At 35.5% G+C, this 15,270-nt stretch overlaps 1 protein-coding gene across 4 annotated transcripts in view; it reads right to left on the bottom strand.

Annotated features, from left to right (window-relative positions):
- Positions 1-15,270, bottom strand: part of LOC105425085 (nucleolysin TIAR) — a 397,755-nt gene that overhangs the window by 355,424 nt on the left and 27,061 nt on the right. The window lies entirely within an intron of this gene.

The raw sequence follows: 15,270 nt of genomic DNA, 5'->3' as shown, positions 1-15,270 counted from the left end.
GGTAGATTGGTAAAAGCGAGGGTATGGAACAGTTGGATCAACTTGCAAGAGAATAGAATAGCAACAGAGCTGTAATTAAAATAGTTTACAAACACGTCCTCCAAAGGTAACCACGAAAGATCCACACAAATGATCCTTTGATCAATGAACTCAGATAGTATATGTGTGTGCCGATTACCACTAACAAATACATACGCGTTCTCTTTGTCTCAAATAATTCAGGAATCGATATCAAACATGATGCTCGAATTCTGAGGCTTAATGTCTGTAATGTTTGTAATAAAAAAATTATACTTTTCAAACTATATTCTATTTACTTAACAAATTAATAAGGAGATTAAGAAGATATTTTTAAGAAATTAAATTACATTACAAAATGTAGGAAATTGTAGAATGTAGAAGTTTATAAAAAGTACTTAGTAGTTAAATTGCATAGGTACAAAAATATATAAATATGTTATGTGATGTGTATGTATGATATAAAGAAACGGAAACGACTGAAGGAGAAAATGAGAATGCAGACAGGAAAGAATACAGAGAGCGGAAAAAAGAGAACGACGATGGCAGACGATCCAAGCTCTGTTAGCAGCATATTGTAATGCGTCGAGAAGTTGGCGAATAAATCGAAGAAGCGTTGAGAGTAAAATTAGATAACAACTCTCGTTCTGGCTGCTGCCAGTAGAGAGCGGCTCTTCCCGAACTTTTAAGGACCATCCTCTTATTCCCCATGCCTCAACCATCGCAGCTCATCTCTTTTCTTCCTTCCTCTAGTTTGCCCCTTTCCTGTCTTGATTTCTAGTTGTGCTTCTTCCCGAGTACGACGGTCCCCGACACCCGGATCTCTCTCTTTCTCGTTCAACGGTGCGATGAGGGTCTTACCTTCAGCCACTCATTTATTTGGAGCTTACATTATTAGGCGTTACTCCATTTCAACATTTGTCCGTTTCAAAATAATAGATTGCTTTGGGGAAAGAAATAAATACTTCTCGATTTGTCCTTGCCTAATGAGGATAGCTTTGAGTCTCTGTTGCGATAATGTAAACGTTATTTTTAATGTAACACGCTAAAATTAATCATAAATTATTATCTGTACAAATATTTTATCCTTTCCATTATTTAATAAATATGGAATAAGTTAATTGTTTATTTTCTTTTTTATTTGTACCAATAATTTATAAAATAGAAAGAATCTAATATTATGTGCATAATTAATCTTTACTAAATATTATTTAGACTTTTAAATGACCGATATATATATATATATATATATATATATATATATTAATTTCTATATCGAAATATGGCTAATACGCAAACAGGATTATGAGTGAAAAGCGGTTTAATATGATACCTGATTTAGGTATTTATCGAAACATTAAATTGGCGAGGTCAGTAGCGAATTATTATATAAATTCAAGAATAATCCACCATTATGGCAGGCTTAGCATTGTTCATACAATTAGATAAGGTGAACCTCAAACTGTGGCCGTTTAAACAAGGTTTATATATTATCATGATAATTAATACAAATACATATCTAAATATATTTTGCCATATTATTTTACATTTTATTAAAAAGAAAGTGAAAATAATTATAACTAAACAATAAGAGCTTTCTATTTATAAAATATAATTAGCTTATTATTTTATTTGTGAATCTATTGTATAATGGAAGAAACTTTTAACTAGAAGTTTCTTTGTTTGAATAATAACGTTTCTAATTAATATAATGTAAAATATAATATAATATGCTGTAATTTTATTTTCATTCTTTAATAAATAAAAATATATATATATATATATACTTGTCTGCTTCAATTTTCTATATTAATATCGCGCAAGAAAACGGTGAAACGAGATGTCTAATTTGCATCAACGTACCGTACTCTTCAACAAAGGCTCTCTGAATTCAGGCACAATATCTCCAGAAGCCGTAAAGCCTGTCTCATCAGTGCACCGTTGGATGATGCTTCTCGCAGCGAACGAGCGCGACGAGTAAGGGCGGAACGAAAGGAGAGATGAGACGCGATAAAGCAAGCCAGGACCTGCACCATGAAGCGGGTGTCTCGATCAAACGAGCTATTAGACCCGTGTTACAGCAACCTTCGCAGGCACCGACCAACCCTTGTCCGCCGGACTCTGTGTCGCCTCTGGGCCCCTAGGGAAGCAGCGGTCTGCCTATTACACTCCACCACCCACTGCCTGCAGCGTAACAATCATAAATCTTCACGCAACGCCCAACTCCTTACTTCGACTCCGTACCCAAAGCTGTCACCTTGTCGAGGTAAATACCCTACTCCTTAATCTTGTCGTTGCGGCGAGCTGGCTGTCACTTGCTTTTGCCAAGCGGTACGCGCCGCTGAATGTGCGACGCTGCTTCGCGAGTCGACAAGAACGTATGAAACGGGAACGCAACTTGTATCTGTAGTGGTGTGACTTGTCAGAATTCGGTTGTGACTCACTATTCGAAGGAATGAGACATAACCATATGTGATTTGTAAGATATAGAGTTGATAAAATAAATTAAAAAGATTTAATTTAGCTCAATAATTACATGTAAATATATAATACATCTTTATAACTAATATTATTCAAATAAAAAAATTCTACAAAAGCAATTTACGTAATGCATTTTGTACTAATTATAATATAAAATTAATAGTTTCTGTTAAAGAAAAGTTAAGTTCCTATAAATTATTTTTGGGACATCCATTCAATCCTCAAACTCTTTTGCTTCATTGTCTTTAATAAATTTAAGCTCGGTTTAGATATTCGTATATCTAGTAATAATAGAGTAAAATTTTCGCTGGCCAGAATAACGTAGAAAAACGATTCTTTCTGCTAGGATTTCTGAAAATCAGCATTTTGTTTTGTGAAGAGGGAATAACGTATGTCAATTTCAGGTGCAAAAGTATTTTCGCGATAACGAATTCTCGAACGGGTTGACGTGGGGCTAATTATGTTTCGGGTGACGAGATCAAATAGAAGGTCGGAGGGACAGTTCTGAACGCAGGAATGGACACGTGAGAGAGTGCGTAGCGGCACAGGATATGTCGACGTGGTTGGGGTGCCCTGCAACCGGGGAATGGCAAGCGCGGCGGTTTGTGGAAAGCCGCAGGCAGGCTGAACTCGACGGATCTGGAATAATCATTTGCAGCCTGAATACATTACCCGTGCAATTTATTTTGGTTTGTTTCAGTTTTGTTTCCATGATTTAGTGGAGTTGGAAACGTGGCGTGGGTCGCAGCGCAGCGTAGGCAGAAAGAGTGCGCAAACGGTAGGAAAGGGGAAAGAAAGCGCACATGTGTGGAGGAATTGGTGAGGATGCATGGCGACCCTCTGTCTCTCTCTCTCTTCATCATTCATCGTACCCCCTCTCTCCTTCACTCTCTCACAGGTACAAACACCCTCACGCAATCGTGTCGCCTCTGTTCCTCGTTAGTTTTCGATTCGCGTCTCTCTCGATCTGCCAACCCTGGCGACCTGCTGTGCCGCGACCGAGCGTCTATTGATTCCTGACGAGAGAGTAATGTTCCTCCATTAATGATCATGTCCTGAATAAATCATTTGATAAAATGGACCCGTTGTTCGTGCGCACCCATAGCCAGGCCTACGTCAAGCCAGCCGGAGGACAAGCGCCAACAAATTAGCATCACCCCTCGATAGCATGCATATCTCGTTGTAGTTTTCGTATGAGCGCAAAAGAATTATGTTTTCCTAAAATTTTCTGTTTTACATTGTAAATCTTAGTTCTGTAAATATTTTCACGTTTTCATTGTCTATCATTATTAAATGATAATTATAACATAGAAATTCGCTTTTCACGCTATGTGTTAACAGATATAGAAAACAGACATAGAAAAATTGGATGCAATATATAAAATATATGGATGTTATGTATAATTTATTACAATTTTTATTATTATTTTTAATTAATAATCTATTCATATAACCTTGATTGTATATATATCATAATGGGAGTTTTATGCATTTGTAAATAAGATCAAAATTCAATATGTAAAGAAAGAAAATGATTGGAGTCATTAAGAGGAAGAAAGAGTGAAAGAATGCAGTCGTAAAAAAGCAAGGCAAGAAAATGCACACGTACTTAACTGCAAGTAAATCTCAGAAGCTTTCGATGCATCTCACAATTGGAATTGGCGTCTCTTGAGATGTTGGGAAATGAGCCTGCATTGAGACAAATGGCATGGGAACGATGAATCATCGTACGTCAAAAGCAGGAAGTGAGGGCACCATTTTGCAGCGGCATGACGGAACTCCGTGAAACATAGCCTGTGGTATATAAAGAACCGTTTTTCTTTTCCCTTTTCCTATCTTTTCATTGAGACGAGCCTGCGATACGGTATCTTTGCACAACGAATACCAGTCCGATAATTGAAAAAAGTAGATTACAATTCGGTGCAGTCAACAAACTCGATGCAGAAAAAAGTAGAAAGGTAGAAAGTGGTTGAATAATTTCACCTTTAATGTACATGTGTACGAATTTTTCTTGTTTTTAAAGAAAAGCTCTAGAAAGAGAATTACTTAAATTTAAAAAGTATGTTTAACAAAATAAAGTATTCATTAACAAATTATATTTTTCTATAAATAATATTTTTCTATATCCAGTATTCTTTTATTTTCTAATCATAATATTTTAAAGAAAATCTTTATACATGTTTTATATATGAGACATTTTTAATTAACGAACTTGTGATTACAATTATAAAATAAATTTTATATTTACATACAGGTAACATAAAAATAATATATTTAGATATACATTTCATACACAGTTGCGATATTTTCTCTAAGATAACTTCCTCAAATGTTCAATATTTATTTCAAAACACTTTCAAATAAACTTGCTACTTTCTCATCATTGTCGCAGATAACAATGCTCGATTACAGTTTATATCGAATAGTTCGTAGAAGAGCCCCTTATGATAGCAATGGTGAAGGGTCGCTTAGAAGACAGAGCAAAGACGTATTTCGCGTCAATGTTCCTACGCATCTCAGTTAAAAAAAGAAGAGCAACGGGTCTTGGCAAACTCGACGACTGAGAAAACGCAATGAAAAAAAGAAAAGGGAAAAAGAAAACGAGCCCAACAAGAGCAAGGCGACACTAGAGAAAAGAAAAGCCTTAGAAGGCGACATTCGTGTACATGCTATACTCGTGTACCGGTGGACTACTTTCAGCCGGCTCGTTAACGCGCTCCGACAGCCAGACGTAAGAGAAAAGAAGCAGAGAATGCTGGAAGGAGGTCGAAGCATTTTCCAATTAGCGTTAAACAAATATCCGCACGCCTTTCAGCCCGGTAACGCCAGGCAATATCCACGTCTGCAGCTATGTACTTTCATGGGCGTCGAATAAGACCAAGAAAAGGGGTAGCTGTACGGAGATGTGCGCGATGCGGGATAAAGGGATGGGGCGAAAGTGGAAACAACTCGTTCGTCGGTGGAATAAGAAGAGCGGAAGAAGAGGACGCCAAGAGGATGAGGAACGCGAGGACACCAGTGTGTTGGTGCCCGAATTGACGAACGCGAAAGAACTGAGCGGAATTTCGCATTTAATCAGCCGAGCAATGAGACTGCGAGACTCGTTGCTCGGCTGCTGGTTTGCGAGCTGGCAAGGAAAAGTGCAGAGAAGTAAAGCGCTAAATGGTATCTGAACTGGTTCCTTTCTGACGAGCGCGCGGAGCGAACAACCATTTGGTCGGCGAGTCGAGAAGATGGTGAGATCGAGAACGGGAATGGAAGCGGCGGTGGGTGCTTTTAATCTTTCGCTCGTGCGAGGATGCACCCATTACTGCAAATTAAACTCCCTCGGGAGCCCCCGGCGTGTGACTACCATGAGAGCTACAGTAATCTGTCCACGAGGAACGTGTATATACAGCACTGCGTCTGGTGAAAAACGGTCGGAGAACCAGATGCCCGTCGTCCTGGATATAGGATTTATAGCCGTTGCCCGTACGACACGCTGCGATCGTGAATGAAAGAGATTAACTTCTCGCGAGAATGCCCGCGGTGCAACGGGCGACTGTTCGGTAGCTACAACAATCACGAGCAACGTTATTCTCTCGGATGACCAACAGATTTGCGAAACAATGCTAAAGAACGCTCGTTTATTTGTTGCATTTAAATAGAACTTTTCTGATGAGGAGATGTGATGATGCGATTGTAAAATTTTATTTTCATAAAAAAATAACAATTTTTCTCTAAATTTAAGTAACGCTGTTTTACGCTATTTCTTTCATAAAAAACGATGCGCAAACGTAACTTCATATAAGTCAAATTATCGGTTCGCTTATATTTCAAATGATTTAGTTCATATATATTTATTTCCCAAGAGTAATAGAAGTAATAGAAGTATCGATTCATAGTCGTATTATTCACGGGAAGATAAGCTAAAGTGCCAACGCATCACGATACACAAGCTTCTTCGTCCGCGTTCAATCGCACTTTTTCGTTCCCCTTTTTCCTCATAGGCACGCCGAACGAACCGGTAGTTCTAATTGAATATCAGGCGAAATGTAATTACGGTTGGAATTCATGCTTCGTCGGAGCAAATAATTTGCCATGGCACGGAACACAGTGAAATGGTAACGAGAGGATAGGACGCGGAGGGTGTGTTGAGAGCGCGCGCGCAGGGGCGCGGAGGCGGCAGAGCTCGATGCGTTATCAAAACTTTGATAATCCAATCGATTACCAATGCAATAATTGGTGGCCGAGCCGACGGAAGGGGGTGGGATTTTCGGTCGTGCCGGGATTCGGCAGAAAGGGTGGAGCAGAGGGGTTAAGTGGAATGGGTGGATACTCGTATGTCGGGGTGGTATCGCGGGGTGATATGGGAAGTGGGTGGAAAGAGAGTAACGTAGAGTGGGAGAAGAGGGTGGGAGGGAGGGAGAGTAGGTACCATTGTAAATTAACGATAAACGAACTGGCGCTCATCAAAGAGCCCCTGCGCTCGTAATATCTGTCCGGCTAATCCATTTACCGACAACGGTAATTCTCTGCTGTCGCCGCCGCTACAGCCCTCCGGCCATCCAGTCTTCCACGAAACAGGATGTTCATCCCCGCAAAATGGAAGAGGTAGGGCCACGTGATCGTAAACGAGTTTCGATGCAATTCGCAACGTTAATCCTGGTATCGGTTCCGTGGTCTTTACTCGCGAGCCGAAAAGACAAGACCGAGGTGCAAACGGTATTACTAGCTTGATACAAGTTGCCGAATCCAGATGGCGGCGATATGTGTAAATATAAATGAATTGATTTATTAGGTTTCGCGCGCGTTATTCTTAATAAAGCAACGATGTCTCAGAGCTTTTATTTTAGTAAATCATAAGTGATATCTTTATTAAATAAAATTATTTCTGAGAGAATAAAATATAACTTTTAAATACATGTGTATGTATATGCATGTGTATTTTGCATGTATATGTATTATATATGTATTATGTATATATATATATATATATATATATAACAATATATATATATATATATATATATATATATATTGTTAATTATTAAAACAAATTTTCAATAATTTCTTTGAAGATTTTTATTATGCATATCATTATAAATTCAATACGCGATTTCTATTTTGCATTCTATATCAATTTTTAAAAGAGTACATTTGTAACGGCGTAATCATATGTATGTAGATGTTTTAACAGATCAAATCGAATTGTCGAGACGGAAAAAGAGCAGAAGCACCGTTAAGCAGCTAATTTTATTATATATTTCCGCTTCCACAATTTCCGAACTCTCGATAATTGGATTTTATGGTAAAATTCATTCTAGAATTAGAAGGAAAAATTAATGATTCAGGAAAGATATTTGTATTTTACAAATAGCGTTATTTTTTTATTGCACGATTGACTTGACTGATAATTTATTTTTTGCATATATGTTCTCATATTTTTTAGTAAAATTATTTTTTATACTACGTTTAAATATATGACAATATATTATTTTTTCAAAGATAAAATTACTCGATCGTTTTGCATCACACAAATTCTGAACAAGTTAAAATTTCATTACTAGCAACGCATTTTACCAATAAACGAATTCTAAAGGGCGAAATTCACCTGGGATTCAAGGGGATAGTTCAAGGGCGTTCATGCTCTGCTAGCGATTGAACATCAAAGGTCTTTAGTCGTTTGACGCTTCGCGTGTTTACATTCAATAGGCGGTGCAAATGTTCTAGATACTATTAGCAACCGGGCGTTTGGTAAATGTACGGAGGACTGATCCGCGTTTAACTAGCAATTTCCCGATTATACAATAAGAAACTGCTATAGTGTATTAACATTACTGTACGTACTTTAGTTTAATCCTTTGATGGAATTTATATGAAGTTAGATATTATAGATTTTAATTAGTTATTATATTTTTGTTTTTAATGTCTTTATTAAAAATATTAAAAATTATTAAAAATATATTTATTAAAAATATTGTTATTATTTCAATTAAATTCGCAACTATTATTATCGCAGATTTTTTTTATGTGTGTGACGAACAATTTGTATATAATCTCCTAATACTTATGTAATACTTATTTTTAAAGTACAAATTAAAACAATTTTATATAGATGTGGGATACATGGCTCTACAATGTTTACAAATAAACAAGAAAAGCTATATTATATATGTGATGTCATACCTAGCATTACTGCCTCTTTTGAAATAAATTCAGCGGATTAGAAAGTTATTATTCTCTTTCGCGACGTAGAGTTGGAACCGCAAATTTCCCGAAAAGCACTTTGCGGAATATGAGATTCGCTCGAAACGCTAATGAAATCCGAAGGGCAACGAGCAATTTCTGAAGGTGGCTTACTGGCCACGGCTTAATCTAACTCGGAGCCAGACTTTGCGCCACGGGAGTTTCGTGCCGTTGGCTCTCGAGGAAGCCATCTCTGAAACTTGTCCCCTAAACGGGGAAGCATACGTCACCAACAATGAAACTTAGTTCGATGAGAAAGCCTGGGGTGTCGATTCGTATAAGACAACTTAAAAGCGTATGGATATGAAAATTCATGTTGTCTAAACATGTTTCCCCAAATACATATGCGTATTTTAATATGCAAATAATTTTTCTTTTTTAATAAAACATGTTTATGCTTTTCAATAATCTTCAGTGAATCAGAAATAAAATAATTTAATAACTCCAAATAGTTTTGCGTCTTTCGGGAGACAGATATATTAGGCTAAAGTTGATGTCCATGTGACGTATAATCTACGTTGATCCTCATGAATACGAAATACCTAAAAGCAGCAGAGAACGCTACCTGTCATAAGACGCGTAATTGACATTTATAAAGTAGGTATATATAAACTTCAACTAAGTCAGATATAAACTAATCCTATTACATTTACTAATTTTAATAAGTATTGATAAATAATGTATCCCTAGACTTTACTTTTTTTCGGCAAAAAGTTTTTATCATGTTATGGTATTTTATATATAAGAATCTTTTCAAACTATCAGTAAAATTTTTAATACTAACCAAAAAGAAATACATAAAATTTTAACTTTGCTATAATAGTAAATTGTATTGTATTTGGTCATTTTGATAATTTAATAACTTAATAACATTGTTTTAATTTTATTTTTAATTTTATCATTTTGTTAAATTAAACATGATACTATATTTAATAAGGCAAATTTAAACGGCGTAAAATTTATCTGTAGATATAAATAAGCTTGACAATTTTCCAATTTATTAATTTTAAAAGCTTATTGATTTTCAGATTAAACTTTTCAATGATATAGATTATATATAACTATCTAATTTTATCATCTAAATTATAAAAAGTTATATTTTATATAAAAACATAGAGACTTTATGTTTTTGTTATATAATAAAGAAACACATTATTAAATAAGTATTAAGTAGAAATGTATTTTTAAAAATAATTTTAATAAATAAATAAATATATATTATTAATACATAACTCATATTTCATATTTATCTTAAATATGAAATATTAATCTTTTCAAATAATAATTAGTGCCATATTTACATGTTATTCCAACTTTTAGTTTTTATAACAAATCTTATTATTAAAAAAGTATAAACACCACAGAGAAAAATCTTTATTTTATAGAATTTATCATTTTACGTATATACTCGCTTTTCTCTGCTTGCGCAGTAGTCGCGGTTACTACGTGCACGGCCACAATTTTTCCCAGCAATTTGTCTGGCGAAGCATAACACAGATCTGAAGGGGCAAGAAAAAATAGTAGGCTGTTGTTCTCTCAAAAAATATAAATGGTTCTATGTGGTTGGAAAACCAACAGAAGATTGTACTAATAAAAACACAATAAATAAATATAGAAAAGAATACAAAGAATTATTATATAATCTCTTTTAATGTTAACAAATAATCTTAAAATTTTATAACAAAAAGGAATATTAAAAAAATGGGTAATAAAAAGTAATCAAAGAAAATAAGTTTGATACTTATTATTTTAATTAATATTTATATATTTTACTTATTAACTTTCTTCATTTCTAAAACAAAGTTTACTTTATATTACTTTATTATTATACTATTATTATACTTTATTACTATACTATTACTATACTCTATTACTCTACTTTATTACTATAATATATATGGATTTATACACATTTTTATATGTGTGATTTGTATACACTTTTTTCATCTTTTTAATATCTATTTTGCTTATTATTTATTATGCTTTAGCAATGTATTCATAAATTCTATTTTTCTTTAAAAATAAAATTTTATTTATATAAATTGTGCATTTCGTTAACAAAAACTTTTACTGCTCATAGTTTACTAATTGAAATCGTGAACAATAGTTCTTATTATATATATTGTATTATAAACGTGCACATAATTTGATTAGTGCAGTTAAAGAACTTCTGTTTTCATATGTAATAAATATTAATAGCATATTTTTAAAATAAATTTATTTTAAAAATATGCTATTAATATTTATTATATATAGACTACAATATCTTAAAAATTATAATTGAAATTACTATTAAATATATTTAGTAAAAATCATATATTATGATTTTTACTAAATAGTAGAATACATTGCGATGAAAAAAATATATTTCTTTTTTTGTAATATATATCAGGTTACAATACATATCTGCCATACTTTCCAAACCATACTTTCGAGATGCGTATATGCCATTTGCTATCGTATATAAAAGGATGGTCGCCTGCCTGGATATGGCCTCAGGGCCGTTCGTTCGATATTTACTGGAGTTACACATAGAACGTAGGGAGCACATCCGGTATAATAATATCTATTTTCCGGACGACGACGCGGGATGAGTAGAAGTACGAGGAGCAGAACCAAACGCAACGGAATGGAACGGCGAGGACGACTACACGATGACGTCGCTGTCGACGCCGCGGTCCATCGTAAATGGAGCTGCGTATGGTAGGAATAAAGATAAATAAAATAAAACAAAAGAAAATAGAATGGTCGGAGAACAGAAGGGAACGTGGATGCAATATGATGGTGGCACCGAAGGTATTACGTGAATGTAATGCCGATTGACTAGGCTAGATGTGTCCTCTTTTTCGATTTTGTCACACCTTGGTATTGATTTCTAATACGCACATATCGGTGATTTAATTAATCATTTTTTCATTTTATCTATATGTTAAATAGGACTAAAATATAAATAACGGAAATCAATAAATTTATTATTAATTATTTTTAAAAAGGTGCTGATTATATATCGATTTATGAATTAATAAATTAGAATATTTGTGATATTAGAACAAAGCATACGCAACGCATGCTTTTAAATCAAGAATGTGAAACGCATGCGAAAATAGCATTGGCATGAAACAGCGCATAACAGCATTTTCAAGGAATAAATATAACTCTCCGAAAGAATAAGTAACTTTTCCGTAACAGGTGCGGGAAAATACAGTCATAATACAATACAGCAAATTCTTACTTTGCGCGACAGAAGCATAAAATCGTTTAACAGACGGTCAAGCATCGAGCGGTAGATTCTTCGTGGCAAAATTCAATGAGTTCCAAGTCGTTGCTGCACATTCATAATCGCATTATCGCTATGTAGAACCGCCGAGGAAGCAAGAAGCGCGAAGCGCGAAATGCGCGCATGACAAAGGTAGGTTGAGAATATAAAGAAGTTCCGGAGACAGAGAGTAGTCCCCGACCGTACGCGAGCTGCGCGCATTGAGCTGTTTCATGTTACGATAAAACGTCGTGATAAAAGGGAGCACGAACGAAGATGACGGCGAGCGAAAAAGGGAGGTCAATAGCTCCCACGTGCCAGAACGTGCCGCTAGAATTTAAATGTATTTTATTTAACAGGTGAACGCGCCTTGGGCGTTCGGAGCTTTGAGCCTTTTTCCCTCGACGAGTCTGCTCTTCGTCGCGTTCCCTCCTCCTTCCAGCTCGACCATCCCCCGTCTTATTGAGAATACTCGTTAATTACATGCGCTTCCCTCTGGCGCACCGTTCTTCATGATTCGACTCTGCTCCCCGCCGGTCCCCGTTCTTTCGGTTGAACCGTTGAACTCGCTGTCTCTTCCGATGCGAATTAAAAGCGTGCAGGGAGCGGAGCTGTGTTTTCAGGTGAGACCAGCCGGAAAAGAGACGGCGGAATATTCCCGTTCGACGAGCGTCGGTCGATTCTGTCATTCAGAATACTTTGGTGTGCGCTCTTACGTCGCTCCATTTTGCACTGCTTGGTCTATTTAATAAATCACTGATAAATGGAATTACATTTTTTTTTGCTGACGTTATTAATGTTTATGATTTCATTAAAAAGGAAAATTCATCAAATTTGTTTCTTCTGATCGATTCAAACCTTGCGGCATTTAATTTATTTGGAAAAAAAGAAGTTAATATCTTTTATGAAAAGTGCAACTATCATACTAAAATATTATGACTAGTCGCATGGTCATTTGAATACATCAAGCAGTTCATGACACAACAAAATACATATTTACACTCTTCGTATCTTCAGAATTGCATTTTTATGTAATATACGGTAGTTACATCGCGGAAACTTGGAGGTTTTTAGAACCTTACGGCTTGAAAATGCGAGGTTCTTTTAAATATGTCCCATTCCCCGGAAACGCGAGAAAAGAACAAGAAAACGTGCTCTTTTTAGCTTCTACCTTGCCACCTAGCATTAGCATACGCGCCTTCAAATGTACGTAAACCCGTCGCAAAAAGTGAACGTCGAGAGGTGAGGTAATGGATTTGACAAGATACTCCTCGAACAACCATTATATTCGGTACGTCTACGGTAGTAACAACACGATATCAGCTTTCTGAAACACCGAGTGCGAGAGAAAGACTACCATCCATTTATTCATAGTGCTTCATAAATAAATGTATGAAAGCGCGGGCCGCAGCCACTGGGCTAGCGTTTTTCTTTTTCCATCGCTGGCCGCGCCGTATAGGTAAGCTACCTTTTTCGAGTTGTATACATTTATTGCGCGATAAGCAAGAAATCCAACAGGCGTACGCTTAACGTACTACAGGTGAGTTACAAGATGATCTGTTTACGCGAGATTGCATTGGATGACGAACAAGGATTAAAAGCACGATAGGTGTGCCGTGTGCATATGAGTTATGCATTTTACGTGCGTGTCACGCGGCTGAAAGTTTGAGATATAATTCATATTCGAGCACATAGCTGATATGAACCTTCACAGAGATAAATGTCATGGTATGCGATCAAAATGCCATGTACGAATAACGCTGTATTGTGGCGGCGGATTATGCTGTTGGGAACGCTAAAACTTCCAAGTCCAATCTATAAAAAGTTTACAAGTTCAGCTAATTAAATCAATTAAAATGCAATGAAAGATTTTTTAAATATTTCGAAAACGAGAGTTGGATTTTTAACTTAATTCGAGAAGAATAATTAATTTATGTAATAAAAGTATTTACATTTGCGCATATTTAAAACGTGATAGAACGCGAGAAATAGAACAAAAAATTAACATTATTAATAATACTTATTCAGAATATTTTTTCCATCTTTTCATTACTCATCTTGAGCAACGAATTAAAATTCCTACCACCATGATCTCTAATTTTGTATGCGTGATGGCCGACGACGGAAGACAATTCCTCATTGATTGCATAAATAATTTAATTAGGAGACAAGAGAGGAGGGTGATCGATGAAGGAATACGAAAACCTTTTGTTCCGTGATTCAAGAATTCTCCAAGGACAGATTAGTCCCTGATACCTTTCACTCTCAAGAGATAGAGACAACAAGAGGAAAATGGCTTGCTAGAGAATAACAAGTATAGTAAGAGAGGCGCAAGGTAGAAAACTTGCCGTTGCATACTGCCTAGTTTACAATACAGGATTAAGTTGGCGACCGCGCTTCCCTGTACTAACGTTTCTGCGAGCGAAACTTAAAGCTCTTGATAAGCTCCCGCGTTCTCCGTTCTCCACCTCTACCACGCCGAACCTGTCGCTTCTCTAGGAATCGGTGCTTTGTTTCGTTTTTTAGATACTAAATCACCCAAAGTCTACTAAAAAAAATATTTTACTTGCAACGGTAAAAGCTTCTTATTTATTCATCGTATAAGACTTTTTTTACGAATGACCTGAAATATCCTAAGAATATATAGAAATGTATTTGTGCAATAATTCTGTAAACTTCATGATTCGCACAAAAGATAAATAGAAATTATAATACCTATATTAACATTAAAATCAACACTCTTCTACAGATTTCGTTCTGCTTATTTTGAAATAAATGAAATCTTGAAACTTTATTTTTATTAATATCTATATACTATTAATCTCAATATTTATATTTTTTAAATACAATAGATAACATAAAGTTGATATTCTAATAAACAAAATCTGACATTTTAATAAAAAAGGTATTTTTCCAAAAAGATTCGAAAGAATCATTCCATATAAAATTATTGCAAGAGAGAAAAATAAGATAGAGCTAACTCAGATACAATATTTTGTGGTGGTAAACGTTAGTGAAGGGTGGTTCGGCACACATGTCCAAAAGAAATAGTAGATATATAGTATATGGGATAGATATAATGTTATGGTACGTTGACCACCATGGCCCATGTACTTCCTAGCGCGCCAGTACTGCCACGCTACGTTGGATTTACTCCTCTCCTTTGCCCGTCTTTCGTCCACCCTCGTTTTTACTTCTACCAGCACGACTGCGTATACCATCCCTTTTTGCATTCTTTATTTCTTCCGTTACCGTGCAAATTGTACTCTAACAAAAATATATGCTTT

Source organism: Pogonomyrmex barbatus, unplaced genomic scaffold (genome assembly GCF_055798465.1).
Source record: "Pogonomyrmex barbatus isolate J1 unplaced genomic scaffold, ASM5579846v1 scaffold1, whole genome shotgun sequence".
NCBI lineage: Eukaryota > Metazoa > Arthropoda > Insecta > Hymenoptera > Formicidae > Pogonomyrmex > Pogonomyrmex barbatus.
Note: the sequence above shows the minus strand (reverse complement) of the source record. Positions and strands in the feature narration are given on the sequence as shown.